This window comes from Rhineura floridana, chromosome 1 (genome assembly GCF_030035675.1).
Source record: "Rhineura floridana isolate rRhiFlo1 chromosome 1, rRhiFlo1.hap2, whole genome shotgun sequence".
NCBI lineage: Eukaryota > Metazoa > Chordata > Lepidosauria > Squamata > Rhineuridae > Rhineura > Rhineura floridana.
This window is the reverse complement of record NC_084480.1, coordinates 14,412,116-14,428,658: the sequence shown is the minus strand read 5'-3', so window position 1 is coordinate 14,428,658 and position 16,543 is coordinate 14,412,116. Positions and strand designations below refer to the sequence as shown.

Here is a 16,543-nt window from a genome sequence, read left to right as displayed (position 1 = left end):
GCATAGATTCAGATTGGACATTAGAAGGAACTTCTTGACAGTAAGGGCAGTTCGGCAATGGAACCGACTGTCTAGGGAGGTGGTAGGATCCCCTTCGCTGGATGTCTTCAAGCAGAGGCTGGACAGCTATCTGCGGGAGATGTTCTAGCTGTGGATTTCCTGCTGTGAGCAGGGGGTTGGACTCAATGGCCTACAAGGCCCCTTCCAACTCTATGATTCTATGATTCTATATAAAGCCCCATACAGCCTGGGAATGGAATACCTAAAAGGTCATCTCACTCCTTATATACCCAGTCGATCATTGCGCTCTGCAGGTGAGGGACTCCTGCAGATACCGTATCATCAGGAGGTCTGTTCCACATGATAAAGGAATTGGACCTTTAATATGGTGGCCACCTACCCTTTGGAATTACCTGCCATTATGTATTAGATAGACGCTGACTCTTCTGTCTTTTCAGCACCTACTGAAGACCTTCCTCTTTCAACAAACCTTTTCAGTAGTGATGTTTCCTAGCCAGTTTCTGTATTGGAATTCCTTTTTAGATCTTTTTAGATGTTTTAATTGTTTTATCATTGTGTGTCTGCTGCCCTGGGCTGCTTTGGGAGGAAGGGCAGGATATAAATTTAATAAAGAAATAAAATAGGGGTTGGTTTTTTAAAAAAGAAAAGGTAGATTGTACAAGCCTGAAGTCTGGCCAGCCTGGGTGTACCGTGCATGTTTAATTTCTTCCCATCCTATAACTCATGCACCTGGAAAACATCATGCCCCAGTGATATATTTTGAGTGATTGTGGAGGTTTGAAGGGCTTTCACGGTCTGTTTCAGGGAGAAGCCAATAAAAGGAGGAATTTCCAGGTCCTTGCTTAAAGCTTTCACCCAATTTCAAGGGGGGAAATCACACTAGCTGTTTTGGGGAGTGTATTTTCTACCCCGGTGAGATCTCCAATGTATGGTGGGCTGATGTCTTGACCCCAGATAACATTTGTGTCTGTGGTGTCAGAATAAGTTTGCTTGACAATACCCAAATACCTAGAGGTAGCAAACACTTACTCAGAGGAGGTCGAATGTTGCTCTTTGTTGACCTGTCCCTGACCATTTTTCTATGAAAAAACAATGGGGTGTTTTTACTACCCCAATCTGCTAACATTGGCTGGGGCAGTATGTACACCCCAATGCATTTCTGGGACATTTTATGCCCACGTGGTTTTTTGTTTCTAGAAGGAAAATGGCAAGTGGTAACAGGCCAAAATTTTGGGATGTTGTACAGGTGACAATTTGTGACAATGTCCTAGAAAGACTACCCTGTAGTCTACTATTTGGGGATGTTGTACAGGTAACAATTTGTGGCATTGTCCTAGAAAGACTGCCCTGTAGTCTACTACCCTACTATTGCACAATGAAAACTGCATTGGGGGTAGGTTTTTGCCCCACAAAATGGGATGAAGATCATGATGGTATTTTCCTCTTGTCTACCATTACACAGTATCAGACTGAGGCTCCGTTAGGGATGGGATCTGTTTGCTGGTGCCGCTTCAAAAGCATTCCGTTGACTTAATAGGCAGTATCGATTCGAGTTTGTTCATTTTGCTGCTTCCACTGGTCTGATTTTTCCTCTCCCCAAAAATATTAATATTTTCTTTCAGGATATTGATATTTTGAAAGGAAATATCAATAAATGAAAGAAATATTAATCTTTTTGAAAGTAAGTATTGATAATTTGAAAAAAGTATTGGTAAAGGAAAGTGGCTCTGTCTCCTCCTCTGCTGTGAGTCTGTGACTGAGGCTGATCAGTTGTCATGTTAGTAAGCAGAGACTGGCTGTTTTCCTTTTGGAAAGGAATGGAGGAAAATAGCTTTCAGTGCCCCCCACCTTCCCCTCGGCAAGCCCAGAGTCCTTCCTTCTATTTGGATCTGGGATTATTTGAGTGGAGGGGGGTTGGTACAGAGAGAATGGGAGGGAGGGAGAGAGTGGTCTCTGTATTGCTGTGCTATGTTGTGAGTAAAATCAATAAGAACATTATATTCAAGGGGATATTCGAGGGGATAAAACCTGTATCAGGGAAGAGCAACTGATGTTCGGAGCAAACAGGATCACTCCAGAAAGATGGAGAATATGTGGACCACTGAAAAATCCAGTGCTGAATCCAAATTCAACGAAATTCTTGCCCATCCCTAGGTTCCATACACACCATACATTTAAAGCACATGACTTCTCCCCCACCCAAGAATTCTGGGAACTGTAATTGTTTAAGAGTGCAGGGAATTGTACCTCTGGGAGGATAAATTACAGTTCCCAGCATTCTTTGGAGAAAGAGATGTGCTTTAAGTGTATGGTGTGTATACAGTGTGCTTCATCTTTTTTCTCTCTGGAGGAACAGTGAGAGAAAAGAATCTTGAAGCAGGAACTTTTCTAATGGTACACTGTATACACCAAACCTGCTGCACCTGTACACAAAGAGCCTGGAGTATTTTAGGCCAAGCTGGCAGAGAGTGTACTATTTCACACCTGTGGTGTTTGGATGGGTTATAAAAATAGTTCATTCAGGGGGAAGAAAGAGCCGTCCTAATTGAGTCTGACAATCCCAAAGGGGCATTGCAAGACCTAGTTGTCCTCAGCCCACTTCAGACAGTGACCTTGTTTGCAGACTCACACTTCATGTCCCTCCCATTCCAACAGGAGTTGACAGTCTTTGCCTACCTATTGAACTGCATGGAATGCTGCAGTATAATTTGGGCAGTGACTCCCCCACTGAACTTCAGGCAGCGTGACAAATGTGCTTCCACACTTGTTTTAAAAGCCTGACAGCATCTCTTACCCTTCCACAGTCATTTCTGCATCACCAAACTGCGGAGGTCTTATTGCTGCAAATCAACCATGACAACATCTAGGCTTGTGTTCTGTTTTTCTGTTCGTGGACTGAGGCACTATTTGCACTGTACATTCCAAGGAGCTAGATCTAGATTACAAGTGCAAAGTGAGCTCAGCCAGACCTTGGAGAGCTCTCTGGTAAAACAGATGTTGTTTTGCAATAAGTGAGGGATGGGGAATGTGTGGCCCTCTAGGTTCACATCCATACCATACATTTAAAGCACTATCATACCACTTTAAACAGCCTTGGGGTTCCCCAAAGTATCCTGGGAACTGTAGTTTGTTAAGGGTGCTGAGAGTTGTTAGGAGACCCCCTATTCCCCTCACAGTGCTACAGTTTCCAGAGTTGTTGGAACGAAATGCTGAGGGCTTTTAAAAATAAATTGGCCAACTGAAATATGGAAATATGGAGAGCTGAATTTAAGGTTGGAAAAAGGAGAAACAGCAATACCAAAATTGACCATTTGTCCCATTGCAGGTATAAGATAGCTTCCTGGATTATTCCGCCCTGAAATCCACTTTTGGATGAAGATGGGCTTGTACATTCTACAAACAAACAGTGCTCCTGTGATATTTGCTTGGCCCTCTCCCTGTGCTGAGGCTGACCGTTTCTTATGTATGGTGAAATGTAAAAATGAACACCTTACATAAAAACATGTCTAGTTGTTAACAAGGAAATTGTGCCTCCGATAGTCCAAGCAAAGCTCTGATAGGTGATAGGAGGTTATTGGGTGGGGGGTTCTTGTCCAGTCATCCCCCATGTATAGGGGGAATAGGCTGGAGCAGCTGATGGTTAGCTCTGAGCTCTGCCTCAGGATGTCGGGACAGGTTTGTCCAGGCCAAACTAGACTTGACATTAAATGCGCCTTTGCATTTAATGTGCATGTTTTTTAAAAAATGTAGATAGTAGCCACTGAGGAAGGGTTGGGGTGGGGAGTTTGCTGATAATTATTAAGACTGCAGCAGGTGCGAAAGGTGGGGATGGAAAGATCTGTCCATTTCGGTTCTCTCAGTTTCTCATTTTTCCAATAGTAAATTCACTTCTCCACATTTCTGCAGCAATTTGCAGATTTTTTAAAAAAATGAAAATTCTCCAGCATTTTAGTGTGAATTTCTCCTAATAAATACATTTTATTAGTTTTGACTAATGTGCATTTCCCCCCAAACAGTTTCTTGTCCCATAATACATTTTTGTATGTTATTTTCACTCATATATTCATTTTTATGGCACTTTCCCCTGTCATATGCATTTTTCTAACCATTGGTTGGTTGGTGAACTGCATTGCAAGATTTGAATAAGTGCAAAATTTGAAGAATAACTGTGTTTCGGTTCTCATATTGTTTCGGAAAGTGTAAATTTAACCAATTTAGCTTAAAATGAGGACTGAATAGAATTTCTCACCCATCCTAATGGAAAGGGGAGTTGAACCCTTGCCTTCCTTTCTACAGTCTTGATGAAAATGGAACCTGCTGCGATCCTCATGGAAGCTGAAAATTACCTTCATTAGGAATTTTCCTCCAGATGGAAATAGCAGCTTTGGAGGAGTGATTTTTGTCAGAACTGCATCAAGGGAGGAAAGGATTATGCTACTCCTGCCTGCTTCAGTCTTGGTAATTCTCATTCTGTTCCCCCACACACACACCATGGCCATTGTTGACATTTTGACAAGATGCAGGTTAAATGCAAAGTTGGAACCTTAGTTGCTGATCTTGCAAGGAGGTGCCAGACAGCCAGTTTCCTGGAGTCTTCAGTGGTCTCGTTCCATAGTACAAACCTTGGCTACAGGCTGTTTTTGAGCAGGAGAGACCTTAATCATGATCACTGGTTCATACAACACACTAAGCCAAGCCTGTGCTGTGCTAAAAGGACTGGAGAAGAGCAAAGTGGGTGTGAGCTGCTCTCCAGGAACCAGCATATTCACACATTCCCAGTAAGGCAGAGTTTGGCTTCCTGTGATGTGTGAACTAGGCCACTCTTGGGAAGATGGAGGAGGGTGTTTAAAGACCATAGCTTGCCCTGTTTGAAGCAGTCATATATATTGGCTGGCACAAGAACAGCTTTACTAATCATATGATTAGGATTTTATGTATTTTGCAATTCCTCATGTGCAGATAAAAAAGTAAACAGAATGTGGCAGTACATGCAGAATTAAGGTCTCTGAGATTCTCAGCTGTAATTTTTTTAAATAAAAAAACAAGTTTCTAGTCCTTATGGATGCAAAGAACTATGTGAAGGTTTGTGGCAAATACCTGTTGAAGCCTCATAACTTGAAATGACTTGAAACCTTGCATCAGTCATCCATGCTCTGGTAACCTCTAGATTGGACTACTGTAATGCACTCTACGTAGGGTTACCTTTGAAGACGGTTCGGAAACTTCAGCTAGTGCAGAATGCTGCGGCCAGAATTCTTACTTGGACTAGAAGATCTGACCATATAACACCTATCCTGGCCCAACTACACTGGCTACCAATACGTTTCCGGGCCAGATTCAAAGTGTTGGTTCTTACCTATAAAGCCCTTAACGGCATCAGACCGCAATACCTGATGGAACGCCTCTCCCGCTATGAACCTACCCATTTGCTGCGCTCGACGTCGAAGGCCCTTCTCCGGGTCCCAACTCATAGGGAGGCCCGCAGAACAATAACGAGATCTAGGGCCTTCTCAGTGGCGGCCCCCGAACTATGGAATGCCCTCCCGGACGAGATATGCCTGGCGCCTTCTTTGTTATCTTTTCGGCGCCAGGTAAAGACCTACCTCTTTGCCCAGGCATTTTAATATTTTTAATTTTAGTATTAATTTTAAATTGATATTTAATTATAACTGTAATTTATATTAATTCTGTTTAATCTTGTTTTTAATAATGTTTTTATTGTTATATATTGTAATCCACACTCGCTTGTATTTTAAATGTGGTTTTATTCTGTTGTACACCGCCCTGAGAGCCTGTCGCTAAAGGGCGGTCTAAAAGTGCAATAAATAAATAAAATAAAAATAAATAAATGATGGCTGATAAGATTTCCAGTTGTTGGGAGGGGCTCTTCCGAGCCTTGCCTAGCCATGGCTAATCTCATCAGGATAAAATTTGCAGAGCGAGAGAAAAGGTTATGCAAGATTGCTCTCTATTTGCCTAATTTATGCAGGATGCAGCCTTCATTTTTTAAATTTGTGGTGCAGAATTTATTTCTAAAACAACACAGAGTACAACAGTGCCTGAAGACCTTTCCACCCATCTCTGCTGAGAACTCCTCAATGCCTCAGCCCAGCCATTGCCAAGTTAATTCCCTGCCAAGGTCATTTTTCCCCTGAAGAGGAACTTTGAATCCACAGCTGGGGATAACATCCCCGATGTGGGCGGATTCCTTTCTTTCCCTGCTGGTGCCAGCCCTTTTTACGAGGAACTTTTCAACGGAAGGAGAATAGGGAAGCTTCTCTTTTCAAAACATGTTGTTCGGTCTAATTGCAAGGAGAATGGCTTGTAATCGTGAGCTGGAAGTCTGGGGCTCTGAAGAGGCCACAAAAGAGTGGCTGATGAGTTAGGAGAGGGACAAAATGTGCGCGGGAAGGAGTGGGGGAATCTTTGGGAGTCAGAAGAAGCGTCGTCAATCTTGTTGAGGTGCACCCTTGCTTCTTCAGTGCACTTAGCTGCTTTCCTCAAGAAACTCATAATAGTCCTTAGTATTAATAGAGCAGATTACAAGCACTACTGTTGCTATTTATTATTTATACAATGCTGCCGGTGTTACCGGTGCTTTTCATGGTTCTGTTAAAGGAAGAAGCCCGGTCTCTGCCCCAAGGAGTTTACAATACAGGTTTAAGAAGGAGGGGAGAAGGCAAAGGAGGGAGACCTGAGGGGAACAACAGATAAGTGTGAGCCAATGAAGTTACACTTTTACTTAGGCTGGTGTATAGGTTGGGAAGAGTATTCAAGTATTCAGGATGTATCACAGACGTTATCTTAGCAGCCCTTGTGACAACCCAGCAAGGTAGGCCAGTGTTGTTATCCCCATATTTCAGATCAGTGTGTGTGCATGCTGGGGCTGAGAGAAAAGTAGCTTGTCTGAGATTGCCCTCATGGGTTTGTGCTGGAGGTGAGTGTTAAAGGACACATTTCCAAGCTCATATTCTTAGAGCCAAGCTAGGCGGGTATGAATTGCATGAACGTCATTAACCTACAGATTTTTTTAAATGTAAACAGTGGCCACGGGGGTGGGGGGGAGAGGGCAGGAGCAGCCTTGGGACCACAGGATGGGGGTGAGGTTTAATTCTTCCCCCACTGTGGTTCTGATGAAACTCTGCCCCCCACACCCTCAAGCTGGTTTTTACATTGGGAGAGAATTCTCCACTGGCACTGATGGACACTTTCTTCTGGATTCAAAGAGTAGTTTCAAAGAGGAGTGCGGGTGTTAAAATTCGCACTCCATATTCCTGATGCTGCTCGTGCATGCTGACTACATTTGCACAATTGGTGTCCTATCTAGTTTGCCCTTCACTGGACTATGACCGGGGAGACCAGGGTTCGAATCCCCACCCAGCCATGAAGCTCACTGGGTGACCTTGGGCCAGTCACTGCCTCTCAGCCTCAGAGGAAGGCAATGGTAAACCTCCTCTGAATACCGCTTACCATGAAAATCCTATTCATACAGTTGCCATAGGTCAGGATCGACTTGAAGGCAGTCCATTTCATTTTCATACCAGTTCTCTGATTTTGTTAGGGAGGATGCACAGCTGAGTGGCAAAGCAGCTGGTTTGCTTAGAGGAGACCTCGGGTTCAGTCCCTGGGACCTGCAATTCAGAAAAGATGGGGTAGCAGACAATGGAAAAGATTCTCGTCTGAGACTCTGGGGAGGCACTGCTAGTCAGAGTCAGACTGTGCTGGATTTGATGAACGGGCCCGGTGCTATAAAGCAGCTTCCTACATCTGTCCAAGGAAAATGTGGCCCATTGGGGGGGGGAGGAGAAGACTTTTTATTCTGCATTGTATCTCTCATGAATTGAATCGTACTTATGCATTCTTATATTTTTAATTAGGCTCCTTTATCCGTGTCTACAGGGCCCTGGGATAATCATGCAAAGATCTTTCTTTTAAGGAGGGATGGGAGAGAAATGCGATTCAGTTCACATTTAAAGGTGAATCTATCAAATTCACACGTTCCAAACAACATGAGAACCAAAACACGGCCGTCCTCTGAATTTTGCAATGCAGTTCTCCACCTAATCACTGTTCACAAAAATCCACACATGAGGGGAAACCGTGTATAAAAATTCATATGTTATTGAAAACAGCATACAAAAATGCATTATACCGGGGAAATTTGCTTGCAAAAATGTGTACAGCAGTCAAAGCTGCCTACAAAAATAAATTTTCATGAGGATTTTTTTTAAAAAGGTGACACATTGCTGTAGAAATGTGGAGACTTAAGATTGGGAAAATGAAGAACGGAGAGATCTGAAATGGACAGATCCTTCCATCCATACTCTTAAGGGAAGCCTGCTTGCTAACCTTGGGAAAATCTTGATATGGTGGGGAATGTTTGCAGGATTGGGCCAGGGAAAGCTGACTGTAGGCCAAAAAGAACAGGGAAGAGCTTTTCAAAAGAGAGAGAGGAGAAGGAAGAGGAGGAGGAGGAGGAGGAAGTGACTCCAGTGCTTGCAGGGAGGGTGGAAGGCACTGAGGATGGAGAAAAGGGAGGGTAGAGGAAAGGCGTTCCAGAAAGAGGGAGGGGAGGAGGAGGTGGAGGGCATGAATGAAAGAGCTGCCCCTCCCTGAGCTTTGGAAATGGACAGAGAGGGAGCCAGGCGTGGAGAAGCCAAAGTGCGTGGGAAGGGGAGGAGGAGGAGATGACGTCAGAGAGAAAGACAGAAAGACTCTTTACACAAAAAGGCTTTTCTTAGCAGATGCAACCTTAGTAGGAATATTCTTACTGCCTCTGCCTGAGCAGGGATCATGACTTGTCTGGGACTTGGAACAACATTTTGAAACTTACATATTTCTGAATGCATAAGAAGAGTCCTGTGGGAACATACTGTGGGTCTATCTGGTTCAGCATCTGGGCAGAGTTTTTTTGATGATTTGTCTAATACATGAATTTGATTAAATATTGAAACCCTAAAAAACCTTCCTGATCATAGAAAGTCAGCATATCAGAGAGATATTAAACCCTTTCCCTTAATATCTAGTTTTCTATCTGCGGGGAATTTTTTTTTTAAAGGCAAACTTTGAAATATACAGTCCTGCTCACTGCAGTCTGAAGTGGTACTGTACAGGAAGGGTTGCAAAGCAAAGCACAAATGAACATAAGATCCAATCAGCGTGGGTGGGACCCGCTCCTAACTAACATCCACTGATGAGAAATTGGCATAGCAAGATGCGCAGTGTAAATAAACGCCTAAAGAGTGGCAATTTGTTTCTACAGTGAAATAGCCGCTCCCAGTCTGTGTTGAGTCTATAGGGTTTTGAGGAGTGTGTAACACAATTTCTCACCATAGTCTGTATTTAATTTAGATTGGTGTTTTTTCCTCATCATTTTATAAAATAACCTGCTTTTCACACTTGGATAGAAGATGATGGCTGGGTGCAGGCAGGTTTTGTCCTGGTCTTGTATTCATTTGATTGCATCTTGTATTCCTGAGGTTGCCAATGTGGCACCTGCAGACACACATGCGCCCACAGAGGGCTTCCCTGGCACCCACAGTCCCTTTCCCCACACCTCCACCTGCTGAAATTAAGCTTGAGAGAAGCATTCTGTTGTAACCAGTAGGATAGCTTGTGGTGTGTAGTTATCTGCAGGTTGTGTGTGGAGCCTGTGGCAGTTCCTCCTGTTTGCAGATGTGCCCACTGGCCCAAAAAGGTTATAGACTCCTGTTGTATCCATTTGAGCTGTGCATTGATTCAGGACCACCTAGCGCTGTCTGTCGCACTGCTTGGCTCATTTGTTCTTGACGTGTTCTTTCCAGAACTGAGCAAAAATGGCGCCTGACATTCTCCCACCCTATTTGCATGTTAAATAGTTGGGTGAACCCTTTTGGCAAATCTTTTCTAATATGTTTTGGGGAAGGGTGGGCTGCCCATCAGCAGCAGCACAGCTTCCTTTCTTCCCAATACTCCCCCAATACTTCATTTTGCAACTCTGTATGCAGCCACAATGTCCCAATCTCAGCATTGTCCCAGAGGGAGGAGAGGGAGGGGGAATGGCAGCTGCCACTCAAACAAGGTGGGTAACATTTGGAGAACATTCTGCAAAACAGGCCTCTTTTTGAGGGAGGAGGCAGAAAAGAAGAAAGGGTTGTATTCAACTAAGTCTTACTCAGGGGAAACCCATTGAAATAAATGACTCTTAGTCATGTCTGTTAACTTCAGTGGGACTGCTCTGAGTAGGATGAGCACTGAATACTACCCAAAATTCTGAGATTTCTTCAGAAAACGTTTTACTCTGAAATTTCAGCTCATTTTTGTTTGCCTTCTCTCTTTTTTATAAGAAAAAAAGCAGAGGGATCAGGCCAGAGGCCCATCTAGTCCACATTCTTTTCTCACAGTAGCGCATAAGCAAGACCTGAGTGCAACAACACTCTCCTTTACTTGTGGTTCCAGCAATGGGTATTCAAAGGCACACTGCCTCCAACAATGGAGGTAGAATCTAGCCATCGTGGCTAGTAGCTACTAGCGTTCTCTTTTGGGTTATATGTACCTTTTCGGGAGGTATGGGGGAGAACATTGATTCAGTTCACATTTAAAGCCAAATTTATCAAATCTGCCTGTTCCAAAACAATATGAGAACTGAAAACACAGCCATCCTCTGTCACTTGCATGTATCCGAATTTTGCATTGCAGTTCTTCAGCCAGTGTTTACAAAAAAAAATGCATACCTTAGGGAAGAGTGTGCATAAAAATGGATATATTAGGGGAAATTGCATTCAAAAATGTGTACGTTAGTCAAAACTGACTATAAAAATGTGTTTATTAGGAGAAATTCGCACTAAAACGCTGGAGAATTTTCATGAGGATTTTTTTAAAAAATTGCAAATTGCCACAGAAATGTGGAGAACTGAATTTACGATTGGAAAAATTAGAAACTGAAAGAATAAAAAAAGAACCAAAATTGAAGCCAGGAAGCCAGATTTCGACTGAACATCAGGAAAACCTCCTGACTGTTAGAGCCATATGACAATGGAACCAATGACCTAGAGAGGTAGTAGGCTCTCTGACACTGGAGGCCTTCAAGAGGCAGCTGGATAGCCATCTGTCGGGAATGCTTTGATTTGGATTCCTGCATTGAGCAGGGGGTTGGACTCGATGGCCTTATAGGCCCCTTCCAACTCTACTATTCTATGATTCTGTGAGAGATCTTTCCATCCCTTCTTCCCAGTTAGGTGTCTACGTCATGCCTCTGATGACAAGAGCTCTGGCCCAGGAAAGCTTGGGCCATGAATTATATGTATATTTAGGGTTTAAGCTGTCAGAAGATTATTGTTTTTTTAGGCTTTTTGTTTCATTTTGTTGGTTTCTGCAACAGTCTAGCCCAGCTGCAGCACACCTATCCTGCATCTGCTAAGTGTTCTAGAAGGGCTGAGCCCTTTGTTGTTGTTGTTATTATTATCTTTATTTATACCCCGCCCTTTCTCCAAACTGGAACTCAAGGCGGCTTCCAGATAAAAAGTACACATAATTAAGAACATACAAAAATCTGCATTAAAATATAATTAACCTATTGTTTTGTCATTCGTTTAACGTTCAAAGCAGTAGAAGAGGAGAGAGAAAAAAGACACAGCAACCATTCAAGCATTAACTGCAAGTTAATAAAGGCGCAGCCGCCCCTCTGCCGAACCTAGGTGGGTTGGGAGAACGAAGGGCGAGCTGTGCAAAAACGTGTGGGAGAGAGGAAGGCAAACACACCGGCCTTAGAAGTGAGATTGGGCTGGGATGGAGAGAGGTGAGGTCATCTCTCCTTTGGGGAGACGAGAGAGTGTTTGCGGTTGCATCACATTCCTCATTCTGTCTTCACAGGAATTAGGAATTAGGTGATGGGGGCTGGCAGAGAAATTGGAGGTGGGGGAGGCAGGCTATATCAGCCTTGCAGCCAGGAGGTAGCTGTGGCCTTTTTTGGGGTGGTGGTGGTGATGGATGGCTTTCAACAAAAGTGTTGCCAACACTGGGAAACCAGAAGGAAGTTGCTATAAAACATAAGCTTTCAAAAAGAAACGCTGTCATCTGGTCACTTTCCCCCTCCTTGCCACTTTCTTTTTTTGGGGGGGGGGAGAAGTAGAGTCAAAGAAACAGCAGAGCGGCAAAAAGAAAAAGGTTAATATAAATATTCAGGAAGGAAAACAGCATTTTATTGATTTGGATTGTAGCTCCGGGCGAGGTCACTATCATTGCAGAGCTTCATTGTTCATACGTCGGGTTAATAAGGGAAAGAAGGAACGAATGGGGTGCAGGCAGCTGTGGGAGAGGCAAAATGGGACTTCTTTACAGTGAAATGATGGACCTTGAGAGGGTGAGATGGGCGCCTCTAATGAAGGAAGTGCAGTGGCTAAGGGAGGCATGATCAAAGGCAAAAGGACGAAAGGGAGGGCCCAGAAAACAGGCTGTGGATTAAGGTCTGGCAAAGAAATAAGAGATGGGGGAGAGCCTGTCCAAAACCAGGTTGACAGCAAGGAGGATACCTGAGAACAGCAACCCACCCACCCTCCAATGCAGAAGATTAATTAATTAATTAACAGAATTTGTATACCACTTAATTGTAAATAAAACCTCTAAAACAATAAAATAAAATACACATTAAAATAGTTTTAAAAGTTCAAGTTTTGTTTTTTTTTACAAAAAACAAAATCAAAATATAAAATATTGAGTTTGGATTTGTAAACTGCCTGGATGAGAGAGTGAGGACCACGGGGCGGGATTCAAATAAATTCTTGCACAAGCGGAACGACTTCAACTAGCACAAGAGGATTTCCCCCATCTTTCCAACCCTTGCACACTTCTCCGGAGGGTTGGGGGAAGCCCAAGAACAGATTTAGGGAGTGTGCAGGGGAAGGAGAGGGGGAAAAACATTCCTTGTGCTGACAGCACATTCAGCTTAGTGCTGCATTTAATACAACCCCATGTAGTGAGATGCTGTAAGTGGGGTGTAAGAGTAATACTTTTTTAAAAGGGAAGATGGTGGGGAGGAAAAGCTTCTTTTGTAACTGGTTTCACATCTGCCATACTAAAGGTCTGGGGGAGGTCAAGATAGTGTTCAAGGTTCTCCTTCCCCCCATGATTTCATCGTCACAATCACAACAACCTTGTAAGGTAGTCTAGGCTTAAGGGAGATACTCAGTGAACTTAAGAATATAAGGACTCCTGACCATCCATCTATCCAAATACGTATGTTTTTGCTTAGCATAATTCACTGAGATAGAAGAATTTTGCAGTTGTACAGCATTTCAGTTTATATTTCACATTATTGTTTCGTCCTGGAGGGCATTGGATAATTAGGCTTGGCTTAAGCCAGGGTTAGCCAATCTGATGCACACCAGATGTTTTGGACTACAGCTCCCATCGTCCCTGATATTCTAGCTGTGGCAATGGGACTTGTGGTCCAAAACGTCTGGAGGGCACCTTGTTGGATACTCCTGGCTTAGGCACACTTACTATGATCGCACATATACAAACCTGAGCCATATGAACTGCTGGGCTTGCACAGTGACCTGGCCTTAGATGACATTTTGATTTAATGCCTCACCTTCTCAGATTCACCTTCAACAACAGGAATGCATTGCAGTGCTTGCCACTGGCAGATGTTGATAAACGGAGGTTGCTATGGTAAAACACCTGGGGTTAAACACCCATTCTCCCTTCAGCATCCCCCCTCCCTCTGGTCACAGTTTCCTGGAATCAACAGCTCTTAATAGAAGCAATGAGCAAATTTTCAAAAAAGAGGGGTTTTTTGTTTTTTGTTTTCTGAGACTATTTATTGGGTGGCAAAGTCAAATGCAAATAGAAATAAAGGGGAAGCCATTACCCAGAATTCTTTCCCAAGGCACCAGGCAGTTGCCATGTGTTCTGGATGAGTCACTTAATGCTCAAGGACATCTTAGGGTAGGCTTCTGCAGCCAATTAAAATGTCTTGCAGGTAAAAGGAAAAAAAAGCATAGAGGGAAAGGGGAGTTTACTAAAGTTGGGCGGGAGGGCACATCTCATGATAGAACTCCTTAACAGTCTTTGGATGAATGATGCACTTTGGACATCAGAAGGTGATCTGAGAGTTGCCGTGGTATTTTTGTAGGGCGCCTCCCCCTCCCTCCCCTCTTCCTAATCAGCTTGCAAAGCAGCATTTGGCGATCTTGGGTTGGGCGCAAAGGTGGGATTTAAAAGGTTCACACCTGGCGCATCTCTTGACAGTCTGTTCTTAACATTGTGGAGATGGGCAGACTGATGTCCCACTTTAAAACAAACAAGTTTTTCTTTTCTTTTTTTAAACTCAGTAGAAGCATCAACACTGCAAAAAGTTTGCAAATGTGAAACCCCGCAAAAGGGAGGGATGGCAAAACATCAGTGGCAAAAGTTGTGATACCTTGAGTTTAAATATTTGGTCAGGTGCAGAAACAAGCAAAGGAAAATTAGTCATTGGTAAGGGATCTTGCAGTTAAGAAATAAAGATCTGCGTGCCTCTGGGCACATTCTGAGCTTTGGGATTTGAGCTGATCTCATAGTCCTTGTACACCACAGTGCACTCCTTGTTATCTTCCTTCATCTTGGCATGGCAGCCAGTGTGGTGTAGCGGTTAAGATGTTGGACTACTATCTGGGAGACCAGGGTTCGAATCCCCACATAGCCATGAAGCTCACTGGGTGACCTTGGGCCAGTCACTGCCTCTCAGCCTCATGAAAACCTTAATCATAGGATTGCCATAAGTCGGGTCAACTTGAAGGCAGTTCATTTACATTTTACCTAATTTAGGTGGAAAAGATTGTTGCTATTATTAAACAATCAGAAACCCTCGATGATCTGTTACAAATCACCCAGAAATCTATCTTTTGCTCATCTCTGGTGTTGACAGGTGTTTTTCTGCCTTGGGGTCCTCAGATATATTGTTGGACTACAACTTCCAGCGCTTGGTGAAGAGCTTATTATTTCAGCAGGCATGTTTAGTGAGTTTTTTTTCCTGATGATATGGTTAACTTTAACTTCATGTATGAGACATATTAGGAACACAGGAAGGTGCCTTATACTGAGTCTGACCACTGGTCCATCTAGCTCCATATTGTCTACACTGACCGGCAGCAGCTCTCCAGAGCTTTAGGCAGGGAGTCTTTCCCAGCCCTACGTCCAGATGCCGAAGAATGAACTCGAGAACTACCACTGAGCTATGGTCCTGTTGCATCCCTCTTGTACACTGCTTAGAAACAATGGTATTAGGCAGTATGCCAATTATTAAAATAAATAAAAACTCCCATCATTTTCAGCTGCCTTAGCCAATGGTCAGGAATGGTGGGTGCTGTAATCCTACAATGTCTGGGGACCCAAGGTTGAAGAACACTGGTGTATACAATACTGAGATGGACCAATGGTCTGAGTCAGTATAAGGCAGCTTCCTTGCCTGCATCCCTGGTGTTCCTATCATTTGGGGACAGCAAAATACACAGTATGTTTTGCTTGGTTGAGCCATCTGGATTCGTTTCAGCATACACTGTCCACTAATTCTCTACCATGGTAAAGCTTATCTCTGTTGTGTATTTTGAGTAGGGATAGTGTAGAATATTTGCAAAATTGGATTTGGTATCGAATTCTAGGTAATCCGCAAGTTCATCTCATTGTCGAACAGGCTCCCACTCTTTGTGCGCACCTGTGGCTGTTAGCGACACCATGATTTAAAAAAAAAATCTGCGGTGAGAATTACATAATTATTTATGCAATTATTTTTGTAATCTGCTGCTGCTGTAAACATAAACATATAGCAGCATAAGGAATAATGGGAGAAAATTACTTGGTTTTTTGGAAAAAATAAAAAAGGGAGAATTGGGAATTGCGATAACTAGCGAAACACAATTTATAGCGAATAGGAACTGGCAGCCCATTTGACAGACTGAAAAATGGAAAGGAATCTGATAGCGAAACCCATCCGTAATTTTGAGGCAGAATCTTTTAGCGATGTTTGGGCATGAAGGATGTTCTCTCACTGGCTCAGAGATGAGTTTTGGGTCTTTTTATTCCTATGTCCCTATGGCTTTTAATGAATTGCCAAGTCTTAGGTCTTGTAGTATCTATCCATACCTGGGTATCTTTGGAATGTGGGAGTCCCTGTTACTCCAGCAGGAGCTCTTGAAACCAGATGTTGAGGAAGAGAGAACTTAAAAGTGGATCTACCAAAGATCTGGACTTGGGTGATACAAACGGAAGCAGGAAGTCATTGCATCATCCACCCACTTCCTGTCTACCAAACCCAGATCCAAGATTCCATTATCTTTTATCTGTAGACCAGGCCTCTTTGCAGCCATTGTGCGGTGGGCACAAAAACAGCCAAAGTTCCTTCCTCTGCAAGGACAGATGTCCAGTGTACTGCTGCCCCCCACCCAGGATGACCCCAGCACTGCAACTCTGCTGCCTTTTCTTTCTTTTGATGGGCTTTCATGTAGATTTTCTTGATGCAGACAGGCAGATTCTTGACACTTTCTGCCCTCTCCATCATGATTCC

The 16,543-nt window shown here is 43.4% G+C and overlaps 1 protein-coding gene across 1 annotated transcript in view; it reads left to right on the top strand.

The window, feature by feature from the left end:
- ZBTB7C (zinc finger and BTB domain containing 7C) overlaps positions 1-16,543 on the top strand; it is a 310,311-nt gene that overhangs the window by 153,550 nt on the left and 140,218 nt on the right. The window lies entirely within an intron of this gene.